General features: G+C 35.4%; 2 pseudogenes; one reads left to right on the forward strand and one right to left on the reverse strand.

Moving 5' to 3' along the window:
* Positions 1–13,221, forward strand: part of LOC120159949 — a 35,657-nt pseudogene extending 22,436 nt beyond the window's left edge.
* A 979-nt stretch (positions 13,222–14,200) lies between these two features.
* Positions 14,201–16,122, reverse strand: LOC120159950 (annotated as a pseudogene).
* Positions 16,123–19,215: the final 3,093 nt, after the last annotated feature.

Consider the following 19,215-nt stretch of genomic DNA (forward strand, 5'->3'; position numbering starts at 1 on the left):
CATATCAGTTTATCTTTTAACTGATGTTTTCTTAAAAACTCTTTTAAAAGATAATTTTTAGGTATTCAACCTACCTAACCCAAAAAGATCGATGGCGACTCCTAAAATATTTTTTAAATCAAAATAATTTATTTATTCATTTTAATTTTTCCGCCAAGTAAAAATTTGTGCCCGAACAAAAAACCGATTACGACAATTCTCCGATGTCTGAGAAGGTTTAGAAAGATTTGAGCATCAGAACGAAACTTCTGAGATTCTCTATCCCCTTTCCCCTATTTGCATACCCTATATATTTGGTGAGATACCTTAGATTTTTTTTTATTAAAAAAAAGACCTAGATCTAAACACACACGCGCTATATATATATATATATATATATATATATATATATATATATATATATATATATGCTGCTCGACAATCAAAGTGAAGTAATTAAATTTGGTGCATTTATTACAGTGGTACAGAAGTCCAGGAAAGACAGGATCTCACTTCAACCCCTACAGCAGCTTGTTTTCTCCACATGACAGGAAACAAATAATGACTTCAACAGCCTGTTGGATTGCAATGGTCGGTTTCCTTGTCTATTTATCCTTTGAATTCGGTTCAGCCATGACATTCAAGCTCTACGGCGTTCCCTACTTGGTATGCCCCAGTTTTACAAAAATGCAGAATTTATCTGGTAATACTAACTTAGCATGATTGGAAAATGATGTTTACCAATTTCCATAGATTTTCGTCTTATGGCTGCATTTAGTGACTTACCTTCATCACCATGAAACTTCCTTGGTATCGTGGCAAGGTAATTAATTCATTAAACCTCCATCATCCAACATACAATTTATGTTCAAAATTGACTCGAAAATTGGTGTTGGAACTTTCAGGAATGGAGTTACCTGAGAGGAGGGCTTACAACAGTTGACCGTGACTACGGTGCATTCAACAAAATCCAGCATGACATTGGCACCCATGTCATTCATCATCTATTCCCTCAGATCCCCCATTATCATTTAGTTGAAGCTGTAAGCACTCTTAATTTTTCTGGGGGTTAATTGCAACAAGTGTCCTCAAACTCTAAACTAGTATCCAAATTTTGAAATCATTCTATTATATCATCCAAGTTTATCAACCTAGACTAATGCGGGTTAATTCTAAGGTTGCAGACTGTCATAACCATTTTTTTCGTAAAACAATTAAATATTATTTTTAAAAACAATTATGACTTTAATTTGGAAAAATTGGTGGTTTTTGATTAATTTGAAATAAAATTGAAAAAGAGTCACCATCGACCTTTGGGTTAGGTAGGTTGAATACCTAAAAAACGTCTTTTAAACAATTTAGAAAAATCATTTTTTAAGACAGATTCGGTCTGCCTTACCAAAGATTCATTTAAATGGATTCGGGAGTCGGTTACGTGCGGGGAAGGATAAACACTCCCACAACGCCCAAAATTGGTACTGTGTCGCTTACACATCGTTGTAAATAGTGGAAATTATAAATCGAATATAAAGTTAAAATATGATCTATTTATCGAACATTGATTAATTTGCTTCGAATTAAATAATTAAAAAAATTCTTTAACTCGAAAAGAAATCTCGAAATTAGCAATCCTCCATCGGAAAAGCTAACTCGACTATTTCTTATCCATAAAGAATATTTCCCTCTTGATAAAATGCGAATCGAATATAAATAAAATTGACATTTGCATACAACAAAATAAATTGATTAACTAAAAAATGAATCGAAAATAAAATGAAAAAAATTTGAAGTTTACATAAAATAAAGTAAATTATTACACACATTGCATCATTTAAACAAATTAAATAATAAATATACTCATTTATTTCAAGTTCCTATGTCGTTAAAATACCGTATGGGATCGCACCACTTCGACCAGTGATACTTTCCACGCTCATTCTACGCATAGTGTTCTTGAAAATAAAAACCAAATATTTCATACATAGTTAAAAATAATATAAAAAATGTAATTGCAAATACAAAAATAAAATATTTACGTTAAATGAAATTAAGAACATTATTTGCATAATACAAATAATCGAATAACAAGTACAATAAAATCATACATAAATGACTAAAATAAAATATTCACAAATGTCAGGGATAAATTCGAACATCAACCAAATACCTAACATATAAAATCAGGGGCTAAAATGAACTATTACAAACATTGGGACCAAAGTCAAATATCCACAAAAATGACATAACATACATAGTAGGACTAAAAATAAACAAGGAAACATAGATGCCCAAAACAAAAGAAAATAAAATAGACATTAAACCAAATATATTAAAAAAAAGAAAATGACTAAAATAAAAGCAATTAGAACTTGAAGCCAAAAATTCAAAGTTATATTCAGTGATTAAAATAAAATACACAATACGAGATCAGATTCAAACATTCACGAAAGTAGTAATAAAAGAGTAAGGACTAAAATGAAATAAACAGAAACATAAAAGATCACAAAGTAATTAAACCAAACATCAAACAATGACTAAAATAGAATATATACGAATATGGTGACCAATTCAAATAACAGTAAAGATAATAAAATGCATGGGATCAGTGATTAAATTGAAATATTTGAAAATATTAAATCCAGAATCAAATATAGACAAATATATATAAAACATGACAGTGATAATATATAACATTTGCAAATTTCATGACCAAATCCGAATATCAAAGGAAATGCACAAATAAATGAAACAGTGACTAAAACGAAATAAATATAAATATCACAACCAAATTATATATCAGCAAACATAATATACAAATTAAGACTGAAATGCAATCATTAAAAACTAAAAGGCTCGAAATAAAAACAATAATAATTTCATTAAATGACTTAAATAAAGCATTACAAAGGAGAAGGGACTAAAGTGTAGTTACCCCATGCTTGCAAAACACGGGTGCCTAGACCCTTGAAACTGCGGCGTTTTGGTTGGGAATATAACCAAACGGGCTTTCTTTGCTTCCCTCTCTCATTTGGTTTTGATTCAGAAAACAGAGGAGAGAGAGAGTTTCAGAACTCTCTCAACTCCCACATAAGAAAAGAAATAACGCCGTCGACGGTGGCGCTCACGCGGCGACGACGGCGGCGCACGGCGGCCGGAGATGCCCACAAACCCTCAAACGAAACATCTCAACCCCCACTACTCAAAACCCCACTCCACTTTGCCTAAACTACCCCAGTCTCCTAAATCTACCGATTTACCTCGAAACAACAGACACGGTGACCTTTGAACTTCTTGCATGCCTTCGCCGAACCTTCCTCTGTAAGCTTTTTTTCTTCCCCTTTTTCTCTGTTTTCTTTATATTTTCTTTTTGGTTCTGAAAACTCCCTCTATCTCCTTCTTTTTTCTTTTTCTTTGAACCCCGAATAGTCCCCCTTTTATCTGTCTTCTCTTTTTTGATTTTATGTTAGCTTCCATGATTTGTGATGATTGACTTTGCTGCCTGAGACACTAGGGTCGACAGAGGCTAGATGTACCTTAGGATATCATTTGGATTTTCTTTTGATTTTTTCCTTTATTTTTCTCTGATTGCTCTGACTGATTTGGTATTTGATGGCCTTGTTGTCACTGTGGATGATAGATTGACTCAATGAGAGGTTCGACAGTAGCTTGAGGCTCGGTGATATTCGGCTTGAACGGCTACTGGAACGTTGAAGAGGCGCGACGGCTGGATTGGCTTAGGGTTGTGAAACCCTATTTACCATCGATCTGGACCGTTGAATGGGTCCAGATCGAATGATCTATGTTGGTGCGGCGTTGGGATGTTGATACCCTAAGGTTAGGGTTTAGTTGGATCGGTGTAGGTTGTGCATTGGGTTAGGGTCTGTAACCGGGCTGCTGAGTGATGAGTATGGGCTCGGGTCAATTGGGCTTCGTTTGTTGGGCATGGGTTGGCCTGCAAAACAGTGTAATATGTAAAGTGTAAGTTAAATAATAATAATAATAATAATAATAATAAAATTTAAATTAAATAGAGAAGACCCAGACAAAAACGGGTGTCTACAGCTGCCCCTCTTTGCACATTCTTGTGTTAACAAGAATAGGGAAAAGACGACACGACAACACGTTTTTGTCTGGTTCTCTCCTTTTTAAGCTTAGAAATTGGATAATGTTGGTTGTTGGGGACGACACTGCTCATACGTGATGAAGAGTTTGAGTCGTCTAAAGGTGACAAGGTTCCTACATGATGAGGAAATCTGGTCGAGGGATTACACTGCTCATACATGATGAAGAGTTCTTGGCCATCTTTAGGAAGGGTGATAACTCGGTTCCTACGTGATGAGGACGACTGGTTATCTATGGTTGACACGGCTCCTACGTGATGAAGAGGTATGGTCGGGGGATGACATTGCTCATACGTGATGAAGAGTTCTTTGCCATCTTTAGGAATGGAGATAGCACGTTCCTACGTGATGAGGACGACTGGTTATCTATGGTTGACACAGCTCCTACGTGATGAAGAGATCTGGTCGGTGGATGACACGGCTCATACGTGATGAAGAGTTCTGGTCATCTTTAGGAATAATGGTTTCAAAAGAAACCGACTCAAAGATGATGTTTCAAAAGAAACAGACTCAAATATGTTTTTGTTAAGAGAAACTGTCTCAAGAGAGACAAAATTCATTTCAATGGAAACGACTCAAAGATGGTTTTATTTAAAGAGAAACAAACTCAAAGATTTTGTATTTCTAGAAAAACTGTCTCAAGAGAGACAAAAATTGTTTTAAGAGAAAAAGATTCAAAGATTGTCGATTTTGTTTATAGGGAAACAATATCAAAGTGTTTATTTTGTTTCAAAGGAAACAATTTCAGGATTTTTGTTTAAATGGGAAACTGTCTCACGCGAGACGAATCAGCTTTAAAAATCTCAAGTTATATTAATTTTGTTTTAAGTAAAACAACTTTGAAATTTGTATTATGAGGGAAAATGTCTCAAGTGAGACGAAATTTGTTTCGAAATAAACAACAATCTCAAGTAAGATTAATTTTGTTTCAAGTGAAGCAAATTCAAAATTTGTATCTCAAAGGAAAAATGTCTCAAGCGAGACGAAATTTATTTTGAAAGAAACAATAGTCTCAAGTGAGATTAATTTTGTTTTAAGTGAAACAAATTCAAAATTTGTATCACAAAGGAAAAATGTCTCAAGCGAGACGAAGTTTGTTTTAAGATAAATTGTCTTAAGTGAGACAAAATTTGTTTTTCAAGAAATGTCTCAAGCGAGACAAAATTTTGTTTTAAGAAAACTGTCTCAAGCGAGACAAAATTTGTTTTGAGAAATTGTCTCAAGCGAGATAAAGTTTGTTTTTGAGAAATTGTCTCAAGCGAGACAAAGTTTTGTTTCGAGAGAAACAACATCAAAGGATACTGATAGTCTGTTTGTTCCTGCTGGCGGAGGAAATGTCTTAATTGTTGATTTCAAGAAGCCAAATCTGTGGATTGCATTGTTCTTTCAGGTTGAAAACATCTGGTTATTTCCGAGCTCTTATTTCCTGAAAAGATCAAAATGATGCATTTTTGACCGACTATCTTGGATGTTATGATGGATGTCAAGATGAAATTTATTGAATTTTTTATTGAATTTGTCCTCAAGTGAGGAGAAAAATGTATTTAATACACATGATGATGAATGCAAAGACACAAATTTCATGTGTTATGTATATATGTATGTATATATGTATGTATGTATGTATGTATGTATGTATGTGTATGTATGTATGTATGTATTGATGTATGTTTTTCTTAGTCTGTAAGGAGAATGGTTGCGAGGGCAGTCTTCACTCTATCATTGATTCAGTTTGTCTGCATTTCCAATATGGTGTATTCTTGCAAACCTCAACCTGAGACAATTTGTTTTCCTTGCCCCATCAAAATTTGCCCTAAAAATTTGTCTTTTCTTGCCCCAGCTTCAATCTTGAATTCCAAGATATGCCTCCAGAGAGATTATCTTGTTTGAAAAACGTTTTTCTTCTTCTTGTATTTTTCAACAGTATGAAAATATCAATTAAAAGAATTTTGAAAAATGTTTAATCAAAAGTTTTGAAAATATTGCTCCTTTCAAGGTTTCACAATTGACAAATCATAAAACAAGAGTTCATTGGATATCAAAGAATTAATTACTCTTTTAATCCTTCAATAAATTATAGCTATTTGACAAGTGTCAAGATCAATGCCATCTACATGGTATGGTTAAGTAAGAAAATGATAAAAATGTCTCAGGTTGCTATTTTTGGTCAAAGGTATATAGTTCTCATTTATTTGTTATTCACTGAACTGATGGAGTAGCTGTTGTACTTATTTATTGGAAGTGTTCTCCGATTCCCAGTTTTCATGATCACACTCGGGTTGTGCAATGTCTCATCAAGGGATTTGTGCGATCGCCTCTTATGCAAAAGTTGCACCATCCTCATAATCGAGCCGCCTTTTCAGGTTTTCTCGAATCCTCCTTTGGTTTCAAGACGCTATTCAGAATTTACGTCTTGAACCCCCTTTTTTATTTTTCTCATCTATCATGCATTAAAGATTTTAGAAAACCTTTTTTTAAATAAAAGATTAATTCTGATGGGCGGAATGAAATCTGAAGATAGTCTCTTCTGTTTAGAAATTCATGTATGATTAGAAGGGACTTTTAAGGTACGTGATGTAGGCCATGGTTCAGAGTTATGAAAGAAAGGGATAAAAGGCCCAAACAAGTGTTTAAGGGTAATTGAACCAAGGATCAATTCGTTCTGATGCTTTCAATCTTGCTTTTCTCAATTTGGATATGCTCGTATGCGTCTTACTCTTGATGTTCTATGATCTTCGAGTGAAGTAATTCTGAAATGATTGTGCTTGATCAATCTCATAGTTTGAAGCTTGATGAGTCATTTGAGTCGAGGGAGTCTTTGTCTATGCTCCTTGTTTTCTTTTTTCTCTTTGCTTTTTTTTTTCTTTTTTTTCTTTTTTTTTCTTTGATTTTCTCTTTGTTTTTCTTTTTTCTTTTCTCTTCGCTTTGATTTGACATTCACACTTGGCATTTGGCTCACCTTTCGGTATCTTATATCAATGGTCTTCAATCATGCGAGCAGATTTCCTCCAACTTGCCCCCCTAGTATGGAGGGTGATCCTTGGTTAGGGTTGAATCAGAAGAAAACGTGATAATTCAGGCTCAAAAGGGGGACACAAGGGATATATTTTCTCCTTTTGTGAAGGGATAAAGAAAGAAAGCCGTTCATCATCTCATACACAGAAGTCCTTGCAGAAGAGGTATCCCCAGAGGGATATATTTTCAGGATTAATTTTTATTTAAATGAAAACAATGTAATTAATGCATGATAGAATTATTTTGAATGAATTCTATTTTTTATTTTCGCTTTTTTTTTTACTCTCAGCATGTCTCAATTGCTCATGCTCGTCTTCAGAAAATTGATGCGAGATGCCCCACACTGTGTCTTCTTTGTAGGAAGGTTTATGTTCAAGTGAACATCTTGTACTCAATGTCTGTAGGTTTTATTGGTAGAAAAATGTTGGTTTTACGTCTAAGAAGACGATTGTGACTTTATTGACTCAAAGAAAGGTATGGGTATGACTTTTGTGTCTCAAAAAAGTAAATGCAGTGTTTCAAGGTGGAAAGAATGTTTCAAGGCCTTAAAGAGAGGGAATGTTTCAAGGTCGAAAAGAATATTTCAAGGTCTCAAAGAGATAGAATGTCAAAATTTGGTTATTTGGTAGTGACCAGGAATTATTTCGGGTAAAAATCGAGATTTTATTTTGGGTTTTAGACGGGATAAGATAGGTCCAATCTTGGCATATGTCAAAGATCTATAATTCTTGAAGAATTAAGAGAATGTAATTCATTTGATATTCAAAGAACTCAAGATTAAAATTTGTTCCATTATTCAACCTTAAAAGGTAGTATAAATTCAAGTATTAAGATTAAAAATATTTAAGCAAATATAAAAGATATAACAAACGAGTTCAAACAAAACAATCTCTCAGTTCAAGTGTTAAATGCAATGCCCCAATTTTCTTCTATTGTACATGCCCTGGCTTCATCACGTTCTGGATCTTGATCTTCAGTGTCTTACAATTCTCAGCGGAATGACTGAAGCTTCCTATGTTGTAGTTGTACACGAGATCAACATCATGGATCTCCAGGAACGAGGACTCTTTTCTCATATCATCTTGGAAGACTCAATCCTACAACCAGCCGAACAAGCTCTCGTCGTAATGGTTTCAACTTCTTACTTCTATTCTCAATGTGGTTAGAACCACTTCATCGAATCCTCCACTGATTAATTCCATGTTTTCATGAACGATGCATGTGAAAATGCAAAAAAATAAAAATGCAAAATCCAAAGATGCGAATGCAGATGCAAAAAATGTTGATCCCAACGATGAATATCATAGAATAATTTTCACCAGAAATAAAAGCCTTCACATTACAAGGCAGTCCACTTCACAGACATGTCTTCGCTTAGATGGTTGAGTCTGAAGTAGATCGCTTCTTCGTCTCGGATCTTCGTCCTTGAAACGATGCCCCTCAAGCGTTCTGTAACCTAACTCCGTTTATGCCCCAGTAATGTTGAAGTTAGTGTGTCACTCATTGATAAATAGTGATGAAATGATTGTAGATGAGAATATACTGTTGGATTACTCTTTGTCTCAATGGATCATCTTTTTAGTCTCGAATGTTGCACAATCTTCGAGCTCACTGCTTCGTCTAGGATATATTTGGAACTGATGCCCCTCAATGCTCTGTAAAACTAACTTTGTTAATGCCTAGCCGGTGCTGAAGCCATTGCGTCGCTCTTTGATGTGTAGCGATGACATGATTGTAAATAAGAATCTACTGCTGGATTACTTCTAGGATCAGTAGATCACCATTCCAGTCTCGAATTATGGACGATCTTCGAGCAAATCTCATTTTTGTGTTCTGAGCTTCTTTTAACCCTCGGTGCATGTCTGTATACGAGACTGCTTGATTGAAAACTTTTACTTCTTCTTGTGAAAATTTCTCTCTCGAATATCCCCTTGCGGAACAACACTTTTCACATTATGTCATGACGATGCAATGCAATGCAAAGAAGGATAAAAAATGACATAAACAAAATAAATAAGTTAGTGTATAAAAACAAAAGAGAAAAATGAGTTAGTATGTGTAAAATAATTTATACGGATAAAAATGTTATTCAAAGATGAATATAACACCAACCCGACATGATATCTACCCTAACATGCTTTAATAGATAACAATCCTACCCGGACATGCTTTCTACCCAAAATTATCTATTTTCAAGAAATTGGTCCTGATCGCATGGTATCTAGTTCACATGCTTTTATTCAACAGAATATGAAACGAAAAGGAAAGGTTCAGAAACGATCCTCCTTTGTGTACACCTAAGTTGGGTACCTACTAACGGACAAAGGTTCAGTATCACTATACCTAGGGTGATCGCTCTATGGTTCACTATATGCATGGTTACGGCTCTAACAGAAAAAGGGAACTCGAATTGTCCTTGATGTCAGTGCCCCCTTGGGCTGCCAGACCCTCAATCCTCACCCATTACAGGTTTCAAACGGAACGAGTTCAATTCGAGGGGATTCACTACCTTATACCCATACGAGGAATAAATCCCTACGAAGGTATAAGGTATGTATCCCATGGGTTATTTGCTAAAACTCATACGAAGAATAAATTCTTACGAGAGTAAAGCATTCACCTCGACTAATTTGGATCAAAGCTCGTGTCTAGAGCTTATGTTATGAAAATGTATGTGATGTGTGTGAGGAGGAACGTACCTACCTTTGACTCAAAACAGAAAAGAAAAAAACACGACAAAAACTTGGACCAATCTGAAAGAAAAAAAAAATCAAATGTTAGTATGACAAATAAAAAATGAAGCAATTAAAAACTTCAATAAACGGATCATAGATTAACTAAAGAGTCGAACTCATAAATCCGACCACAACGACAATGTGTAAGCGACTTACAGCTCGACTCTAAAAAAATTCCCCAGCAGAGTCGCCAAGCTGTCATAACCATTTTTTCGTAAAACAATTAAATATTATTTTTAAAAACAATTATGACTTTAATTTGGAAAAATTGGTGGTTTTTGATTAATTTGAAATAAAATTGAAAAGAGTCGCCATCGACCTTTGGTTTAGGTAGGTTGAATACCTAAAAACGTCTTTTAAAACAATTTTAAGAAAAATCATTTTTTAAGACAAGATTCGGTCTGCATTACCAAAGATTCATTTAAATGGATTCGGGAGTCGGTTACGTGCGGGGAAGGATAAACACTCCCACAACGCCCAAAATTGGTACTGTGTCGCTTACACATCGTTGTAAATAGTGGAAATTATAAATCGAATATAAAGTTAAAATATGATCTCTTTATCGAACATTGATTAATTTGCTTCGAATTAAATAATTAAAAAAAATTCTTTAACTCGAAAAGAAATCTCGAAATTAGCAATCCTCCATCGGAAAAGCTAACTCGACTATTTCTTATCTATAAAGAATATTTCCCTCTTGATAAAATGCGAATCGAATATAAATAAAATTGACATTTGCATACAACAAAATAAATTGATTAACTAAAAAATGAATCGAAAATAAAATGAAAAAATTTGAAGTTTACATAAAATAAAGTAAATTATTACACACATTGCATCATTTAAACAAATTAAATAATAAAATATACTCAATTTATTTCAAGTTCCTATGTCGTTAAAATACCGTATGGGATCGCACCACTTCGACCAAGTGATACTTTCCACGCTCATTCTACGCATACGTGTTATTGAAAATAAAAACCAAATATTTCATACATAGATAAAAATATAATATAAAAAATGTAATTGCAAATACAAAAATAAAATATTTACGTTAAATGAAATTAAGAACATTATTTGCATAATACAAATAACCGAATAACAAGTACAATAAAATCATACATAAATGACTAAAATAAAATATTCACAAATGTCAGAGATAAATTCGAACATCAACCAAAATACCTAACATATAAAATCAGGGGCTAAAATGAAACTATTACAAACATTGGGACCAAAGTCAAATATCCACAAAAATGACATAACATACATTAGTAGGACTAAAATATAAACAAGGAAACATAGATGCCCAAAACAAAAGAAAATAAAATAGACATTAAACCAAATATATTAAAAAACAGAAAATGACTAAAATAAAAGCAATTAGAACTTGAAGCCAAAAATTCAAAGTTATATTCAGTGATTAAAATAAAATAATTACACAATACGAGATCAGATTCAAACATTCACGAAAGTAGTAATATAAAAGAGTAAGGACTAAAATGAAATAAACAGAAACATAAAAGATCACAAAGTAATTAAACCAAACATCAAACAATGACTAAAATAGAATATATACGAATATGGTGACCAAATTCAAATAACAGTAAAGATAATAAAATGCATGAGATCAGTGATTAAATTGAAATATTTGAAAAATATTAAATCCAGAATCAAATATAGACAAATATGATATAAAACATGAACAGTGACTAATATATAACATTTGCAAATTTCATGACCAAATCCGAATATCAAAGGAAAATGCACAATAAACTGAAACAGTGACTAAAACGAAATAAATATAAATATCACAACCAAATTATAATATCAGCAAACATAATATACAAATTAATGACTGAAATGCAATCATTAAAAACTAAAAGGCTCGAAATAAAACAATAATAATTTCATTAAATGACTTAAATAAAGCATTACAAAGGAGAAGGGACCTAAAGTGTAGTTACCCCATGCTTGCAAAACACGGGTGCCCAGACCCTTGAAACGGCGGCGTTTTGGTTGGGGAATATAAGCCCAAAACGGGCTTTCTTTGCTTCCCCTCTCTCATTTGGTTTTGATTCAGAAAACAGAGGGAGAGAGAGAGTTTCAGAACTCTCTCAACTCCCACATAAGAGAAAAGAAATAACGTCGTCGACGGTGGCGCTCACGGCGGCGACGACAGCGGCGCACGGCGGTCGGAGATGCCCAACAACCCTCAAAAGAAACATCTCAACCCCCACTACTCAAAACCCCACTCCACTTTGCCTAAACACTACCCAGTCTCCTAAATCTACCGATTTACCTCTCGAAACAACAAGACACGGTGACCTTTGAACTCCTTGCATGCCTTCGCCGAACCTCTCTCCTCGGTAAGCTTTTTTTTCTTCTCCCTTTTTCTCTCTGTTTTCTTTATATTTTCTTTTTGGTTCTGAAAACTCCCTCTATCTCCTTTTTTTTTTCTGAAAACTCCCTCTATCTCCTTTTTTTTTCTTTTTCTTTGAACCCCGAATGGTCCCCCTTTTATCTGTCTTCTCTTTTTTGATTTTATGTTAGCTTCCATGATTTGTGATGATTGACTTTGCTGCCCGAGACACTAGGGTCGACAGAGGCTAGATGTACCTTAGGATATCATTTGGATTTTTCTTTTGATTTTTTCCTTTATTTTTCTCTGATTGCTCTGACTGATTTGGTATTTGATGGCCTTGTTGTCACTGTGGATGATAGATTGACTCGATGAGAGGTTCGACGGTAGCTTGAGGCTCGGTGATATTCGGCTTGAACGGCTACTGGAACATTGAAGAGGCGCGACGGCTGGATTGGCTTAGGGTTGTGAAACCCTATTTACCATCGATCTGGACCGTTGAATGGGTCCAGATCGAATGGTCTATGTTGGTGCGGCACTGGGATGTTGATACCCTAAGGTTAGGGTTTAGTTGGGTCGGTGTAGGTTGTGCATTGGGTTAGGGTCTGTAACCGGGCTGCTGAGTGATGAGTATGGGCTCGGGTCAATTGGGCTTCGTTTGTTGGGCATGGGTTGGCCTGCAAAACAGTGTAATATGTAAAGTGTAAGTTAAATAATAATAATAATAATAATAATAAAATTTAAATTAAATAGAGAAGACCCGGACAAAAACGGGTGTCTACACAGACGAAAGCAGCGAAACCGGTGATTGGAAAATACTATCGGGAGCCGCAGAAATCAGGGCCGATTCCGATTCACTTGCTACAAATTCTAGCGTCAAGCCTTAGGGAAGATCATTATGTGAGCAACAGCGGAGATGTAGTATTTTATGAGTCGGATCCAAACATGTTTTGGACTCGCAAATCTGAATAATTTTAACTACTTCAGAAAACACATAGCTAAAACAAAGGGCCTTTAGCCTTTATTCTTTTCGCTTAAAGGACTTGGTGCTTCTTCTTGTTTCTTTTTTCTCTTCAAATGATTAACGTTCAAGTTTCAGTAATCTCATCAAAACACAAAAATGCTGACAATAGGACACCGAAATACATTTCATTTTTTATTTAATTCTTTAAACACGCATAAAATTACATATATCAATATGGTGATTATCTTATTTTGACTATAGATATAAAAAAAAATATGTTTCAGAAACTATATTAAAAAAAATTCATTCCATGTTAGAAAAATAAAAGTAACTATTCATGTGTTATATAAAATAAATTATTTATGGAGTCAACAAACCTCATAATCTCCAAAGTTACTCTGCCCTAATTAGGATTGAAACAAACTCAATATCTGTTTGAGTTATATTCATCATATGTCCCTAAATTATAACTCTTTTAAAAATTGGTCCTTAAACTTTTCAAAATTCCAATTTCATCCCCAAACTATGAATTTTATTTTAAATTAGTCGTTAAACTATTGAACATTTCAATTTCATCCCAAACTAATTACAATTATATTAACAAGGGATGTAATTAGTACACATGTATAGTTTGGGATGAAATTGAAATTTTCAAAAAAATAAATTGGGGACCAATTTAGAATGAAGGTCATAGTTTTGGGATGAAATTAAAATTTTCAAAAGTTTTAGGAATAATTTAGAATCATAGTCAGGCTTAGGGATAAAATTAAATATTTAAAAGTTTAGGGACTAATTTAAAATGAGAGTCATATTGAGGACATGTGATACAATTAACTCTTTGTTTTAATACTTGATAGCTAGATGAATATTTAGATATAGAAATTAAGATTTATTTTTCTAATTCCTTTAGTAACAATAATATATTTAGACCATTGGATTTCCATATTACAACACCAAATCATTCATGGAGAAAACTGGGTATTAGTTGAAATCTTTTGCTAGCTTTGCTTTTACGCCGCAATTGCTAATGTTTCATATGATGTTGCTCTACCCAGGCAGGGGATACTGTCGAGCCATCGGTGTTAAGATGAGTTAGTTACGGGCTCGTCCTCAAAACTGAACTGCTCATCCTTCACCAAAGACTGGACCCAGACACATCTGGTTCGTCTGAAGTTGACGACATTGATTGTGTTGGATCTCCAAGTTGTTGATGCTGCTTTGGAACCCAAAACACGAATCCATTGTTAGTTTAGTTAGCTCTTCTCGCCGTATGCCCCAGCCTAGTTTTCCATCAGGGGAACCCCAATCCGAGAAGTTACAAGACACTGCACTTGGTGAAGAAAACCCCGAATGGTGATTTACTGAAGTAAATTCCATAAAGCTTGAGCTCCGGTTTCCAAAGGTAGTTGGACTTGGACTTAAAATCGTACCTACAGTCAGCCTAGATGGGTCGACCACAAAGGATTGAGATGCCCTCATAGGAGAGGATGGTAGGTTGGTCATGTAGCTTACTCTAGTGGGAGTGGGAGACTGCAGCTGATGAGTTGAAGTATCGAGTGGGATTCCTCCAAACCAATTCGATTCATCAGTTCCATTTGAAGATGCAGAAAAGGTTGAAATAGTGGACAAGGGATTGTTCTGGTTGGTGGAGGAGGAAAGACCGGGTATCTCATCAATTAGTTGTTGAGTTTGGAGGTGGCGACAACTTTCTGGTCCGAGTTGTTCCATGCCCAACTCCATATTTCGAACACGTCTAGCAGTTTTCAGCCTACTACCATGAAGTTGAAGTGACGGTACGATGTTAGACTGGTTAGGCCACATCACTCCAGTCATAAGTGAAGATGTACTATCAGTACCAGTAGGGGTCAAGGGCGGTGTTGATATTGAAGGTAACAAAACAGATGGGGAGCCAAGATCCTGTGGGCTCATTGAACCAATGTCTAAATAGGAACCGGTAGTTGAATAAGATCTTGGCGAAGGCACTGCTGAACCTGTTGAAGCATACACAGGGCGAAGCTCTTCAGGTTTGTGAGCAAAGAAACAAACCTCCTGATGCATTTAGTCTCGTCCTTGCATAAACGAGTTCGGTATTGGGCAGGATGAAGCCAGCATTCAAAAATACCATGCGCATACTTGCAGTTATCGCCCTGCTTGCAGGAACTCTTACGAAATTCAGGGCAAGGAACGCAACTGTAAATGTATTTCCTAGGATCACGTCTCCTTGCATTTTCCCCGGGATGAACAAAAGGGCACTCGGTCCAGTCATGAGAGTAAGCCCTCGAGCAAGGCGTAACCTTAAAATTATACATTCTAAACTCATCTGTGCCATATATCTCACTCTTAATATCCAGAAGAGTAAAATCATTAGTATACTCTTTCTTCTCAGTTTCATCTTTCAAAACTTGGACCATTGAGCTACAACCCTCTATTTCTTCAGGCAAACCTTCAATTTCATCATCACATCCGTTTCCTTTCAATAAAGACTCCAACATCTTTTTCTTTAAATTGAAAGTTGAATTACGAGCCGGAGCAATCAAATCTATAGGTCGGTTTCCATAAGCATCAAGAGAATTGATATCAGCAGCCGCATCAAGCAAGATTCTTACAACCTCAGTCGAACAAAATGATCCACCAGAAACAGCACAGTGAAGAGCGGTGACACCATCGGAACCATGAGTCTGGTTAACATCCACACGACCACACTCGACAATATAATTCACCACGTCCTTGCTCCCGAAGAGGGAAGCGATCAAAAGAGGTGTTCTTTCTTCAAACCCCATCTTCCTTGAACCAATTCTCCTTCCGTACCACAAGCTCGGCTCATTGATGTCATAACACTCTTCTTCAATGGCACTTCTGAAGCCAACAATATCATTTGAAGCCGATAACTCTAATAAAATGACAGCTTTTAAGAACCATATCTACTTTTTGAGACCTACCGTTCATCATGAAACCAATTTGTGTCACCGAAGCTGGAAGATACGCTTATTTGTACGAGAAAAAAGAACAAGAGAAGAAGAAATATTCAAGGACTTGATGAAAAGATTCAGACACCGAGATTGGTATAAAAAGGGGAAAAATCAAGAGTAACGATATTAAACACCCTCCACCACAATTCATTAAATTAACAGAAATGAAAGCAAACAACATCATATTTTTTCCTAAAGTAACCATTTTGACAGATAAAAAAACCAATCCTTAAAAATCGCAACAATTAGATAAATAAAGAATAATCTTATCCAGCAACTACTAGACAAAACCATGTAAGAAACAAAGAATCAATTGCAAAAACGGAAAAAGAAAAACCCAAACAAAATTATCTAGCACATACCATGTAAGAAAAGCTGACTACCTCCAAGTCTTTTTCTTATTATTATCACACCAGTTAAACGAAAAAAACGAACAAACAAAGTGTTGCGGAAGACGGCTATCGGATAGAGTAAAATCGCAATTGATAATTTGAGAAAATAAAAATGAAGATAAAGAGACACAAAATTTACGTGGAAAACCCCTGAATAATATAGGGTAAAAACCACGGGCAACGGTAGAAGAATTTCACTATGAGAAAATAGGAATTACAACTTCTCTCGATCTACCAAGGAGAAAACAATGATAATTCTCTCTTGATAAAAAGGAGAAAACAACTCTCAAGAAACTCTCTAAATTTTCTCTAGTATTGGAAGAAAGCTAGAATGTTTTGGGATGGTTTTGAAGCTAAATGAGCTAGGGTATTTATAGTTGAATCATAAGGACTAATTTGTAAATACCCTAAAGTTTAGTGACTAAAGTTTATAATTTCCCCTTTCATTTTTTCAACAAATTGCTGCACCTTTTTGACTATGCATCATTCGGTGCATTTGTTTATTTTTTTTCCTTTCAAATTTCAACTTGCACCTTTCGATGCATTGAATTTTCTACAATCTCCCACTTGAAGATTTGATTATAACAATTGTATCTTCACACCATTCTTTCTACCTTGTACCTTCATGTTGCTTACGTTTCTGACAGGCCACAAGAGGATCGACACCAAGAAAATTTATCAGCATTGATCGCCTTTGTCATGAAATCTGCTATGTTGTCTTTAGTATAGATCTTCTGCATATCTGCTGCCCCTTCTTCTACCTTTTCACGAATGAAATGGTACTGAACTCGTATGTGCTTTGTCCTTGAATGAAATGCTGGATTCCTTGCTAGATGCAAGGCGCTTTGACTGTCACAAAATAGAGAGACATACTCTTGATTGTGCCCAAGCTCCTCCAATAGAATCTTCAACCAAATTGCTTCTTTACTGGCTTGTGTAGATGCTACATATTCTGCTTCTGTTGTGGATATAGCCACAACTGACTGTAATTTTGAAACTCAGCTTACAGCTCCACCAGCAACTTTGAACACATATCATGTAGTAGATTTGCTTTTATCCAAATCCCTTGCATAGTCAGAATCGACATACCCATTTATAAGTAAGTTTGATCCTCCGTAACAAAATGCAACATTTGAGGTCCCTTTGATGTATCTTAGGATCCTCTTTACAATATTCCAATGCTCTTTGCCTGGATTCGCCATGTACCGACTAACCACTCCCACTGCTTGTGCAATGTCTGGTCTTGTGTATATCATAGCGAACATTAAACTTCCCACTGCTGATGCATACGGTACTCGAGACATCTCCATCCTCTCTTTTTCACTGCTAGGACTCATACTGGAGGATAATTTGAAGTTAATAGGAAGAGGGGTAGAAATTGGTTTACAATCTTGCATGTTGAATCGTGACAAGATCTTCTTCAAGTAATTCTTTTGTGAAAACCAGATCTTCCTATTACTTTTGTCTCGGTGAATTTGCATCCCTATAATCTTGTTTACTGATCCCAAGTCCTTCATTTCAAATTCCCTAGCTAGTTGTGCCTTCAATTCTTCAATATGATCTTTGTTAGGTCCTGCAACCAACATGTCATCCATATACAACAGCAATATAACAAAATCGTTATCACTAGACCTCTTCAAATAAGCACAAGGGTCTGCATTAAGTCTGTTGTATCCAAGGCACATAATGAAGGAATCAAATCTCTTATACCAACACATCGGCGCCTGCTTTAGACCGTACAAATATTTGTTCAACCTGCAAACCAAGTTCTTCTTTTCTTCTTCTTCAAAACCTTCAGGCTGAAGCATGTAAATCTCTTCTTCAAGATTTCCATGAAGAAAAGTTGTTTTAACATCTAGCTGCTCTAGATGTAAATTCAATGTAGCACACATTGCCAAGACTACTCGAACTGTTGTTAGTCGAACCACAGGAGAAAAAATTTCATTGAAATCAATACCTTCTTTTTGAGCATATCCTTTGACCACTAGTCTTGCACGATACCTCTCCACTTGATCGTCACCATTTCGCTTGATTTTAAAGACCCATTTGTTACCAATTGGCTTCCTTCCTTGTGGTAGTGGCACAAGGTCCCATGTATTATTTTTATGAAGGGCTTCAATTTCCTCTTGCATCGCCATCATCCACAGTGAAACATCTGAGTTGTTTATTGCCTCCTGGTATGTTGATGGCTCACCGTCCTCTGTTAAAAGGCAGTATGCAATATTACCTTCTATAACATAATATGAGTGCCAATTGGGACGTCTTCTCACACGATCTGATTGACGAGGTGTTGGAGCTTCAGAACTCTCTAGTTTTTGTTCATCATGTGCTAGTTCTGCTTCAGAAGAATCTTCTTGTTCAAACTCTTTTTCCACATGTATTTGTGTAGTCTATGACTTTTCAGCGCTATCATCGTCTTCTTTTCTTTGTAGTTTATCTTCTACAAAGATAACATCCCTGCTGATGATCACTTTACGGGCAGTGAGATCCCACAAGCGATACCCCTTTACTCTATCAGCATACCCCAAGAATTTGCATTTCCTAGATTTTGGATCCAACTTTGAAATTTCTTGGGAGTTGTACATCACGTACACTATACTTCCAAATACATGGAGGTTTGAATAATCAGCTGGTTTTCCAGTCCACATCTCCATTGGTGTCTTCAGCTCTATTATAGT

The sequence above is a fragment of the Hibiscus syriacus genome, unplaced genomic scaffold (genome assembly GCF_006381635.1).
Source record: "Hibiscus syriacus cultivar Baekdansim isolate YM2019G1 unplaced genomic scaffold, ASM638163v2 tig00111388_pilon, whole genome shotgun sequence".
Classification (NCBI taxonomy): Eukaryota; Viridiplantae; Streptophyta; class Magnoliopsida; order Malvales; family Malvaceae; genus Hibiscus; species Hibiscus syriacus.